Here is a 12,247-nt window from a genome sequence, read left to right on the forward strand (position 1 = left end):
TGGAACTCTCCCATGGATGCCGTTTTTGCCCAGTCTCTTTCTTATTGTTGAATCATGAACACTGACCTTAATTGAGGCAAGTGAGGCCTGCAGTTCTTTAGATGTTGTTCTGGGTTCTTTTATGACCTCTTGGATGAGTCGTCGTTGTGCTCCTTGGAGTAATTTTGGTCGGCCGGCAACTCCTGGGAAGGTTCACCATTGTCCCAAGTTTTCTCCATTTGTGGATAATGGCTCTGACCGTGGTTCACTGGAGTCCCAAAGCCTTAGAAATGGCTTTATAATCCTTTACAGACTGATACATGTCAACTGTTTTGATTCTCATCTGTTCTTGAATTTCTTTAGATCGCGGCATGATGTGTTGCTCTTTAAGCATGCTTCACTTTGTCAGACAGGTTCTATTGAAGTGATTTCTTGATTCAACAGGTCTGGCAGTAATCAGGCCTGCGTGTGGCTAGTGAAATTTAACTCGGCTTTCTAAAATAATGTGGTTAATTGCAGTTCTTTCATGATTTAACAGAAGGCAATTAATTTTTCACGTAGGGCCAGGCAGGTTTGGACAGCTTTTTTCCCTTAATAAAAGAAATCATTTAAAAACGCCATTTTGTATTTACTTGCATTATCTTTGTGTAATATTTAAATTTGTTTGATGATCTGAATCTTAAGTGTGACAAACATGCAAAAAAATAAGAAATCAGGAAGGGGTCCAACACTTTTTCACACCACTGTAGATATCAGAGAACAATTTGAAATATTGTATTCAATGCATTCTATGGCACCTTTAATGTACTTTCTAAGCAACTTCTTTCAAAAACACTAAAAATCAGCAAACAACAAGAGAAACTATGGAATATGGTACAGTACAGCTAGTTAAGTCTGCAGGAAGATTTAAATGGCCATCATCTTAGCCTGGTGTGTGACTGTTTGAAAAAGGTGAATGAAACAACACATTGTTACAGAAACTAAATGATAGCAGTTTTATTCATGGATCCTACTCTTGGATAAAGTAAAGTAAGACTCTTCAACACAAGACACTGCTGGTTTGTTCTGTGTCGTAACCAAATGCAATGTCTGTTCATCATTTTGTACAAGGTTTTTTTTTTTTTTTTTACACATCTCATAAGGTACACTATGTACACAATGTGAGCACTCTTCAGCTTAAGACGTCATTTAACAATCTCACAAACTGGATTTGAGCATACAGCCCTGTAGATATGATAGGAAATTTCAAGTAATTTCTTATAAAAAATAGAGCATATCATTTTGCCTCTGAAAAAAAGTCGTCTAAAAATACAATGTGTGAACAGCATTAGAAATGCATAGACCTACTTCAGATGCTTTTTACAACAAAACAAAAAGCAAAATAAAAAAAAGACAAAATCGGTCCAATGAATTTAAAACCAATCCCAACCATGGCGGAGTTTCATCCACGGATATAGTGCTGGTGTGTGCTGTTGTTCGGAGTGGAGAAACCTTCTCGGAGAGTTCATGCTGTAAACGACTTCTGAAAACACGGGTGGATGGGAGAGCATTATGGGATGGAGATCTCTTGCTGAGGTTGCCATGGAGTTAGGAGTCACTGGTTGTTCTCGCTCTGTCAATACAATCACAAATCACAGTCAAATATGTAATATTTCAATCACAATGTTAAAGGGTTACTTCACCCAAAAATGAAACATTCACTTGCCCTCATTTGGTTCTAAACCTGCATGATTGACTTTCTTCTATGAACACAAAACAGAACTTATCAGAATTGCTGATGTTCCCTAATAGGGACTTGGGCTTCTGAGCTTCAAAAGACAAGTGGGAACGGAAGCAATTCTTACTGGTGTCTCATGAACGTGACTCATGAACGACTGTGTTAATATTTTTGGAGGAATTAGGGCTGGGAATTAGGCTGAATATCACCAACACCTCATGATTCAAAACTGCACAATGCAATTCGAAAACAATTCTCAGTGGATCTCCATATTTCAGTAATGTCACTCTAAAGCCGTACAAAAATACTCTGACTCGCCAATAGTTTAATAACCCAGTATTAGAGATACAACTGCATTCACATTGGCATGCATTCAACTTTAAACATGTTCATTGATTATTGCATCCTGCGCAAATACATTAGGAATAATAGGTAGTTAATATCCCACCATGCAGCAGGGACATTAACGACCAATAAGGACCAAAGTCTTATGGCTACTGTGGCAAAATGGCATTTGTATTGGTAGATTGTTCTCTACTCCTCCTTATTCATCCCTTTGCTATCAGTGCCTTCAAATGTTTTCTGCATGTTATGAAGGCTGAGTTTAGACCAGTGGTTCTCAACCTTTCTGAGAACAAGGTCTCGCTTTGTCTGAAAGGCTTTCCTTTCTGAGCTGATATATACTTCTGTTGTAATAAAAATAAAATCTATGATTTCAGTTATGTTGTACTATTTTTGTGTGTATGTGTTTTTAAGCATTTGAATTAAGACTATAAAACTACATTTTAAACATGTTAAGAAATACACATTTATCAAGGGAGGTTGCTTTAGTTGAGAAACACTGGTTTAGACTATGTCGTCCATCTTTATCCACCTGACTGATATAAATATTTATCCACATATTTATTCATCCATTCAATGATAAATATTTAGTGGGATCATTTCAAAGTTGCTGCATTTCCCATGATGTGAAAAAGAAAATACTGCAAACCCTGAGTGTGATAAAAGGGGGGCAGGAAGTTTTATGCTTAAAAATCTTGTTATACATGCATCATTTTAGTCAGATTCAGAATGGCAGACTAAAACTAACATAGATGAAAAATAAAGAAATAAATCTACTTTAGTGACGCGCAATTAACCAAACAAAACACTCTTAGCTCAGTCTGCAGAAACGTACAAGTTCTGCACGCAAACCACACACACACACAAAAATAAAGTATTATTGCACTGAGGCTGTGCCAAGATCGCTGCCACGTATCTTTCTAGAAACACCATCGGGTTTAAGCTGAGCACAAATCTACACCCCTAAAAAGACTTACGGTTTTGTTTATATTAGTCACTGTGAACAAACTTTAAATCTCATTCAAGTAGAGAACGCCAACTTCTAAATCTGAAAAAGAAGCAAAAACATAACACCATGCTAAAGCTTAGTCTTGAAACGTCGACAGCCATGGCCATGAGAACAGCAGCAAGCTCCACACCAGCATATCACAGCACACGAGGCCCGAGTCCGACTCTCACGTACAGCCTGAGGATTTTGAAGAGCCCGAACAAGCTTGTCTTTACAAAAATCCCGCAGATGCGTCATTGCTGCCTCATTGGGGAGGTTTCCCAAAAGGGCAGCACTCGCTGTGTCACGTACAGCAAATACAGCCCAGACTGCAACCACAATATAAGACACAATTACACAAACCCTCAACACAAGGCTGACCTGACCCTACTCACTGTTCAAATGTAAGATGACCTGCATGTTTTCAAAATCACAGAAGAGTGAATCTCATACAAATGGCTGGGTCATATTTCAAAGATCAAAGGATAAAAATAAATGACATATTAGCTAAAGACAATTAAGACCATTTTAAAAACAATGTTCTTGCATTTTTACATTTCTCCCAAAATTCTCATTAGTGTAATGTAAAAATAAAAATCAGTAATGACATATTTATGAAGGACATTTGTACAGTACAGTTGTATGCATAGACCATAATAGTATTTGTTTTACTGAAATTCGTTTTATTCAAAGAAATCCTTGTATTACAGTAATGAGCATTTAGGGAATGTATATCTGCTCGTCATGAAAATGTCACAATGTAAAAAATCTTCTAAAAAGCTCTAAAATAGGCCATCAGAGCGATAATCACCCTCAGTCTGATTACATCAGCATCCCACTAACCAACTCAAAGCAACTCGATTTAGATCAGGGGTGTCCACACCTACTGACTGTTTTTCTGAAATCTTGCCCTCTTTTTCTGTCACGCGCACCAATTAAGATCATTTATGACGGGGGATACTGTACACACACAAAAAATAAACAATACAATACAAGATTAATGAATGCTGTAGAAATATTGTTCATTCTTAGTTCATGTTACCTAAAGTAGTTCGCTAATTTTAACAAGACAAAGTGTTACCGAAGTTTTTGTTTGAACAGAGAGTCTGACAGCAGCCAGTGCTGCACACAGAGATCTGATCTCACCATCATCCAGTCCGTCTGCGATTACATGAAGAAACTGAGACAGACTAAATCAAGAAGAACTGGGATGACTCCAAGACACCTGAAGAAACCTTCCTGCAAAGCTACACAACGGTGAAAGGTTTTAGGCACTTGGGTAAAAATGCTGTAAATTGAGGCTGCTTTCAAAAATAATGTCATAAATAGAATTTATTTATCAATTAACTTCTATTAACAATCAAATCAACATTTGGTGCATCCACACTTTGTGTTTAAAACAGCTTTTGTCCTCGGTACACTTGCACATCGTTTTTCAGGCAGCTTTGCAGGACGGTCTCTTGAAGTATCTTGGAGACGTCGCCACAGTTCTTCTGGATTTAGTCTGTCTCAGTTTCTTCATGTAATCTCAGACGGACTGGATGATGGTGAGATCAGATCTCTGTCTGTCAGACTCCTTATTCAAACAAAAATCTCACTGGATTATTACAATTAATGGCAAAAGAAATGTTTGGAAATGTAAATAATATTAATGATATTTCCTACTGACACACTACAGCAAAAGGTAGAAATAACTGACTTGAAACAATTTTTTGCTGGTGAAAATACTAATGGCCTAAGACTTCTGCACACTAGTGTATATATAAAGTATATAGTACATATAGTGCATATATTTAGCAAAATGCTCCTCTCTATGCAGGCAGTGGCACCAGCGCCACTAAGTTCTACAGATGGTGGCGCCAGAAGCCGATTTGGTAGCACTGCTGGGGTGGTGTGTGGGGGTATTAAAAATAAAATAAATATTTTAATCATAAAATTACTATCGTTTTGAATTAATAAGTGCAGTTACTAATAATATTACGTTTGTTTCTTGGTAATACACATTTGACAGTTAAGCACTGAGCTTAAGATGGGAAGTATACAAAATTGACTTTTATTAACAACAGTAACGTGTGCAAAATCTAAATTTATATGGAAAATTTGTATATTGTACTCTTATTTAAATGTACCGTTATTCGTTATTCTTCTATAGTATTATACGGAACTGACCGACAACTTCAGTGATTATAAAAGAAGCGCTCTTTACTTGCTTTATGCGTGATTCAGTTGCAATTTGAAGACAAGTTTGTTTTTCAAGGCACTTTGTGACTTTCCTTATTTCATACACAAAAAATGAGCAAAACTTTGACAAAATTAGATTTCTTGATGATTTGATATTTTATAATAGTCATTTTATAATATCAAAATATAAAGCAAAAAAGTGGAAATTAATAACCAATAAGCCAATAAGTGCTCCTTCGCTGCTATCTACTGGTTATAGTGGTATTTTGATTATTATTATTTTTTTTTTTTAAATAAGTGTTTGTTTACCACAAAGTATATTTTGGTCATCCCATTAAAATATCATTTAAATTGGGTAATTTTAGAGCTTTAAAGTGCTGGAAATAGTTGTATGAAATACATTATAGTCATTGAAAAGTGCTTGAATTTCTCTCTCAAAAGGTTGTACAAACCCTTAAATGAATAATGTAATAACATTGGACTATTTCTGCCACAAGTCCATGCTTATAGTTATCGTTACTATTATGGCTTTCCTGAGATAAATGTAACGTTATGTGACATTGTTTACCCATGGTTTTATTGACGTCTCAGTTTTATTGAGATTTTAGTCTCTGCTAGAGACGCCAATTGAATTCAACACACAGACATTATAAAGTTGCAAGAAACTGACCCTCAAATTAAAAAAAAAAAATTAGGGATGCACCGATATGAAAATTTTGGCCGATACCGATAACCGATTATTCTTTATTTTTGAAAGCCGATAACCGATATGTTGGCCGATAAATCTATATCCAAATTGTTATATACTTTTTGAGAGCCTGATTACAAAAAAGGTCTCATCATTAAAAGCCACATCCCAAACACTTCAACATAAGCAGCCTAGTTTGAACGGTGTACATTTTAAAAATATTTTTACTCTCCCATTACCAAATTTAGTCATAAAAAAGTCTTACAAATAAATAAAATAATGCAGAAATAATGCAAACAAGTCACTGGACATCATTACACGTGTAAAGAATCAAAATGAATGCGCCATAGATCAATAAAACGGAATAGCCTCTGTCTCAGTTTTATTGAGATTTCAGTCTCTGCTAGAGACGCCAATTGAATTCAACACACAGACATTATAAAGTTGCAAGAAACTGACCCTCAAATTAAAAAAAAAAAATCTCTTTGTGGGCAGATGCCACATATCAAAGAATATAGCTGTACACTGATCCTCACTGGTGCAACTGCACTGCTTCTGGAGGGGCTGTTAAATCATCTGCTATAACTGACCCATAATGCAACATGGATATGAAACACTAGTGTAGTGGTTGGACAAAATAATGTGAAGATCCATTATTATAGGGCAGGCTACAGTGAAAAAACAAACAAACGTAATTATTTTTCGTTGTCTATATTCTCTAGGTTGTACATCAGTGTAATAAGTTGTGTTGAGGTGGTTAGTACAAGCTGTGGATGAAATGGGTGACTTGTCAGATTTCCAAACAGGACAAACCATGGGAACCCGTTTAGCAAGAGTATCTGTAACCTTAACAGCCCAATTGTTTGGTATTTTAAGAACAACAGCCTTTACAATTATGACTGTGAACACAAAGCATGGCAAGACTTCATCAGCAAGAAGAACAGCAAAGTGATTGCAAACCCTAATATTCACTCTGAAGACGCCGATACCGATATGGTGGCCGATATATCGTGCATCCCTAAAAAAAATCTCTTTGTGGGCAGATGCCACATATCAAAGAATATAGCTGTACACTGATCCTCACTGGTGCAACTGCACTGCTTCTGGAGGGGCTGTTAAATCCTCTGCTATAACTGACCCATAATGCAACATGGATATGAAACACTAGTGTAGTGGTTGGACAAAATAATGTGAAGATCCATTATTATAGGGCAGGCTACAGTGAAAAAACAAACAAACGTAATTATTTTTCGTTGTCTATATTCTCTAGGTTGTACATCAGTGTAATAAGTTGTGTTGAGGTGGTTAGTACAAGCTGTGGATGAAATGGGTGACTTGTCAGATTTCCAAACAGGACAAACCATGGGAACCCGTTTAGCAAGAGTATCTGTAACCTTAACAGCCCAATTGTTTGGTATTTTAAGAACAACAGCCTTTACAATTATGACTGTGAACACAAAGCATGGCAAGACTTCATCAGCAAGAAGAACAGCAAAGTGATTGCAAACCCTAATATTCACTCTGAAGACCCTGTTTCCACAAAAACTGAAGACAGAGAACTTTGCTAAGCCAACACATCCAGGAAAGAACTGCAACTCATCAAACTTTAAACACCAATGCTAAAATGTGAAAAAGATGGTGCCATGTTAATAAAACTTGGGTCTGTTGGAGCACAAAGATGAACTGCAACATCTGTCATGACCAGACAAATGACCTGACAATCAGCTAACTTACACATTATTAAACCACTGTGGATATTTTTGAAGAGTTAAGTGAGAAGCCGATTCCCTCCATCAACATGTCTAGAGTAACTGGAAGATGTTTTTATAGACAAACATTCAGACTATTCTGAAGTTGTATGAATCTATTCTAATAAGGTTTAAATCTGTACTGCATAGTGCTGTGTTCGATACGACGATGTATCGTCACAGAGATTTGACGATACGAGTATCGATACAGCTGGCCCTGTGTATGTATGAATTACCACCGTTTTGCCGCGTTTCTCTATTAACAGTGAAGCTGTGGCTTTAATTCCTTTAGAAACGATGATGTTACCAGCTCCTTGTTGAGAAAGATAATGTAGCTCTTGAGTGATTAAGCTATTTTATTGATAAAATTGCGGGGCAGCGCTAAAAAGTTTGTGATACTGACTGTCTGTGCGCGCACGCAATGTGATCTGTGTGAGTGACTAAAATCGTGTGTGCGTGAGATACAGTGAAGACAGCGCATTATTTTAGAACTCTTCTAATTTTTATTTTTTTTAAATGTATAATTTGTGTTAATTTGTGCAATGATAACCTACCAGCAATGTAAAGATGATTTTTTAAATATATTAGTATGAGTACATTACAATATAAATTTATTAAAACGAGTACATTATTATTTATGGGTTTAAAAACAAGATCTCATAGAAAATAATGTATTTGAATTTTAAAGATGTGGCGTGGCGCGACGCGATGCTGCGCTTCTCGTCCAGGGCGCGACCGCCTGAAACGCTTTTTTTTTTACCTCCGTGCCCAAACGTTTTTGTTTGGGCTTCCGAAAGCAGATGATGTCAGGAAACAGTGGTTGCAATTTACTTTTTAACTCTGTTCCTGAGTATTATAACCCCAATTTGCTATTGTGTGCTGCGCATCTTACTGAGGACAGCTTCCACATCACGAGTGAGTACTGTGCCGGATTCGCCAAAAGCTTTTGTTGAAAGACAGAGCAAGAGGCGGGGCAGTACTGAAACACAAGCTGTTTTACAAAATTCTGCTTTGGTGAAATTCAGTGCAGTCCTGTATCGTGATACGTATCGTATCGTGACTTTGCTGGTGATACACAGCCCTAGTACTACATTCAATTGGTGGTAAAACACCTTAATAAAGAAGTATTGCCTATTTCCCAGGTGTTCACATTATTTTGTCCAACCCCTGTATATATATCCTGGTGACATGAGTCTGCAAATGGCTTGATCTCTAAATGGCCCAAAGACTAAAATAGTAACAGTCTAGTGAGGCATGAGCATCTGAGACACTAAACAATAAGTGACATTATGACAACTGAGTGCGTTGAGGCATCTGTGGTATTACACGACATTACTTAAACATAAACAGACATGTTGAAATGATTCATTGTGTCCATGAGAAGTACAGCAAAATAAAAATCACGCTCCATCCAGACAGACCAGATAGTTTCACCTTTTTCTTTTCTTATCAGGGTCGTTGATCCTGGGTTTTGTCTGCTTCTGAGTCTTCTGATTGGGGTTGGACATTTTCTCATCTCTTTGTCTTTTGCGAGCACTGAAGAAAGAGAAAACAGTGAATATAACATGAAAATGTGATATTCTAACAAGGTCTCATTTCCAGTAAAAAAGCATTTTTCCTGTCTGTCATCACTAAATGCAAAACTCTGCCCAAACAGAAACAAAAAATAAGACAAAGCAAGCGACAGAAATAAAAAATAAAACAAAGCAAGCGACAGAAACAAAAAAGATTAATGACACAAATTGGGTGAATCTCATCGCAACATTCAATTCCAAAATCAAAAGGAAATAAGAAAAAATATTTTGCATTAAAAAAAATTAAGGTTGTTTTAGGACCATTTAGATGTTTTGCATGGTGACATTATTTTCTTGTCAATTGAGCACATTTCTTCCTAAATTCTCATTATCATAATGCCTCCACATATCATAGTTTAATTCTGAAATTATTTTATACATTCTTACAGTAAAATAAAATAATTGTAATACACTCATAAATCAACAAATAAAGACCATAATGTATGTGTGTGTGTGTGTGTATATATATATATATATATATTAGGGCTGGGCGATATAGCTAAAAAATGTATCAACGATATAATATTTCATATAGTTCGGTATCGATAATTATTGACATTTTTTATAACCTTTTTTAAAACAAAGAGCAATAGTGATTTTTTTTTACATTTAACCACCATATTTTTAAATAAACTCAATTTATTGAGACAAACAGCAAATATTTTTTTGTTTTAACAGTCAAAAACAAAATTAAAATTAAACAAATATCTAATTTCTAATGTTTTATATGCAGATTAAATAGGGTAAACTTTTGGCTTGTTTCCCGAGGCCACAGGAGGGCGCAATGAGCATAATAATGCAGCACATTAAATTGTCAACGCAAGGAAGTAACTGTCTATTAAAAAACGTGCATTACGTCTAAATTCACTCATATAAATCAAATATAATTTCGTAAATTGCATAAACAATTATGAACAAAACATCACGTATTTATGCATTGCTTAATACAAAGAGTGGAATCGCCCATCACACGGATTGCCTTTAAAAACATATATAAAAGATGCAGTGAAAAGGAATAAACCTCCACAAATTTGTGACGTGTTTTCTAAAAGTTTAATCCGTTTTAACTTTGCATGGCTTTCTATACATCTCTTGTGTGACACGAGTGCAGCAGTCATATTTGTCCGTCTAGAAAATGCGCTGAATATGTGTTCTGTGTGAATGGCTTGGTTTCGGTTTTAACCTAATCAAGATCTTCTAGGCATTGAGCTACTATATTTCTCTAATATTTTGAATGAATAACACAGCAACTGCGCGTCTCGTGGGCGAGACTAACAAAACATTAAACTACAATGTCAATTACATCATCACCGCATCTCGCGCTCCACTGACATTGCACATCTGACATTGGATTGTACTATTTTTGCATTCAAATGCAAATGTTTATTTTAAATTCGACTAATATTCATTCTTTACTCACAATCTCCTCATCACATGCAGGTACAGCACTCATGTTCGTGTTTGTGTTAGCTGTCTGCGTCACTCATAGCATGTGCCTATATCATGCACTAAATCGGAAATTTTTTTATATCGCTATCGAAGAAGGTGTACCCTCCACCCCGATGGCATCAGGAAAACGGTGCACAGCAGACACATGCTGTAACCCTCTGGCAGTCTTTTTTTAAGTGTCACAGCAATGAAAGGGTTACTCTAGAACAGGGGTTTTCAAAATGGGGTCCGTGACCCAAAGATCCCCTATAATAATTTGCTATACCATATTTTCCGGTCTACAAGTTGTGTTTTTTTAATCTTCTGAAATGTGATATTAATTATATTCCAAAGTGACTTACAGTGGGGAAAAAAAGTATTTAGTCAGCCACCAATTGTGCAATTTAATGTTAAATAGCCTAAGCAAAACATAAACACTTAAAAGTGGGCACTTAGAGGTTTCTATAAATGTTTCTCATGTCTGTGTGACAAGTAAACAGTATCGCTGAGTTTTTCTTTATTTCAGGAAGAAGTTCACAGAGGCCGAGATGGCATACGCATTTTGCTTTCATTTTACAAAAGTACAACATTTCACGGTTATTTTGAAGGTAGACAAATAAAAATAGACCATTTTGAATGATGTCTTACTCTTATCTAATGGATAAGAGCACCGTTGATTAGGGCTGAGTATGGAGTTCGATACTTTTTAGGCACCGACCGAATTGCCTCTATACCATCGAGTATCGAAAACTTCTCATTGTTCGGTACCAAATTTCGATACCTAAGGGGTTAATCTCATCAGCGTCAGTGAGCCAATAAGCCTGCAGCACTAGCCGGTGTGTTCGACTTGAAGAGGTGCGGCGCAGATCGATCATCCGCGAGAGCGATTCGAAGGCGCAGGGAGCAGTCTGCTCTCTTTAGCTCTCGTGGTCCTGTAATACACCGATCGGTCTGCACAGTCAGTCCGCGTAAAGTCGAACACACCTACTAGTTAACACCGGTTACACTCAGAGATGTGGCGCACACATGAGGCTGGGTCAGGGAGCGTCATCAGTGGTGTGCGAGATGCGGTGATGATGATGTAAGTGACGTTGCATTTTAATGTTTTGTTAGTCTAGCCCACGAGACGCTCCACTGCTGTGTTATTCGTTCAAAATATTAGAGAAATATAGTAGCTCAATGCGTAAAAGATCTTGATTAGGTTAAAACCGAAACCAAGCCATTCACAGAGAACACATATTCAGCACATTTTTAGACGGACAAATATAACTGCTGCACTCGCGTCTCATGCAAGAGATGCAAAGAAAGTCATGCAAAGTTAAAACAGTTTTAACGTTTAGAAAACGCGACGCGAATTTGTGAGTTTATTTAATTTCACTGCGTCTCATTTGTTTTTAAATGCAATCTGTGTGATCGGCGATTTGGCTCTTTGTATTAGGCTAAGCAATGCATAAACACATAATGCTGTTTTGTTCATAATTGTTTATCTAGTTTACAAAATTATATTTGTTTTATATATGTTAATTTAGCCATTATGCACGTTTTTATAGACAGTTATTTGAATTGACAGTTTAATGCGCTACATTATTTTGCTCATTGCGC

The 12,247-nt window shown here is 36.5% G+C and overlaps 1 long non-coding RNA gene across 1 annotated transcript; it reads right to left on the bottom strand.

Annotated features, from left to right (window-relative positions):
• Positions 1-960: 960 nt before the first annotated feature.
• LOC107550102 (uncharacterized) lies at positions 961-9,190 on the bottom strand. Its single transcript, XR_001604624.1, has 2 exons — positions 9,078-9,190; positions 961-1,591 (listed from the first exon to the last, which is right to left on the bottom strand). It is a non-coding gene; the product is annotated as an uncharacterized lncRNA (long non-coding RNA).
• Positions 9,191-12,247: the final 3,057 nt, after the last annotated feature.

This window comes from Sinocyclocheilus grahami, unplaced genomic scaffold (assembly GCF_001515645.1).
Source record: "Sinocyclocheilus grahami isolate Dianchi unplaced genomic scaffold, SAMN03320097.WGS_v1.1 scaffold387.1, whole genome shotgun sequence".
Taxonomy (NCBI): Eukaryota; Metazoa; Chordata; class Actinopteri; order Cypriniformes; family Cyprinidae; genus Sinocyclocheilus; species Sinocyclocheilus grahami.